General features: G+C 32.2%; 1 protein-coding gene across 1 annotated transcript in view; it reads left to right on the plus strand.

Annotated features, from left to right (window-relative positions):
- Positions 1 to 938, plus strand: part of LOC119591637 — a gene marked incomplete in the record, with an annotated part of 4,783 nt that overhangs the window by 612 nt on the left and 3,233 nt on the right.

Raw genomic sequence — 938 nt, forward strand, 5'->3', positions numbered from 1 at the left:
CAAAAGTTACATATTCAGGTATTATTATATGTAGATTTTTTTTTTTTTTTTGGAGGGGGGGTATGAGGAATGTTTCTCTTATGACAAACTTCCTTTAATTTTTTTTTTCAAGGATTTCTGATGTATTATAAATGTTTCTAATCAGCATGTCTGTTCATAACAGTATCCACCTCCCCCTTTCATTAGGGGAACAATCACTTTTCTGACAGACAGTGTGGAATATTTCAATATACATTAAGAAAGCATAAATTAGAAATAAACATAACCTCGACTGCTAGTCTGGAAACCTCCTCTAACCCTTAAATAACATGCTATCCCGTCATCTGAGGCAGAGGTGGTATGTCAGCTCCCTAAATAACCATTTACGTCATCTCGAATTCACTGCTCAAACGCATATAAAAACTGATCTGTATTTTTGAAATCTCGAAATCAATGTTAATGTTACAAGGCTTACAGACACCACATTCAATTCTCCAGCCTCCATTAGGTGTAATTTTTGCCTTGTATCGTCATCCAAGTTTGGTTAAAATATAGTACACCTATTCTAAAGGGATTAAGATGAAATTCCTGCCCACCTTATGCAACTTGATATAAATTGTACAGTGTTTTGTGCTGTGCATAATTAAGTATTTAGCACTCCTGTTAAAATGCTGTCAGAATTCTTTCATGCTTTGATGTCGATGTGATTGGCCTCTATGTCGTGGTTGGCACTGGGAATAAATAGTTAATTTCAACTGGCTATGTAATAGAGCATATTACTGATGTTTTTTTTTCCATGAAGCTTATATCACTATAGTTTTTTTTATTTTTTACTATGCTCTATGTAGACATGTTGTTATAAAGTTATATCGCTATAGTTTTTTTTTTTTTAACATTTGCGTATACAATAGTTTATATATTTTTTTCTTTGTATCAAATATTTCAAGTTCTGTTTATTT

The sequence above is a fragment of the Penaeus monodon genome, chromosome 29 (genome assembly GCF_015228065.2).
Source record: "Penaeus monodon isolate SGIC_2016 chromosome 29, NSTDA_Pmon_1, whole genome shotgun sequence".
Lineage (NCBI taxonomy): Eukaryota > Metazoa > Arthropoda > Malacostraca > Decapoda > Penaeidae > Penaeus > Penaeus monodon.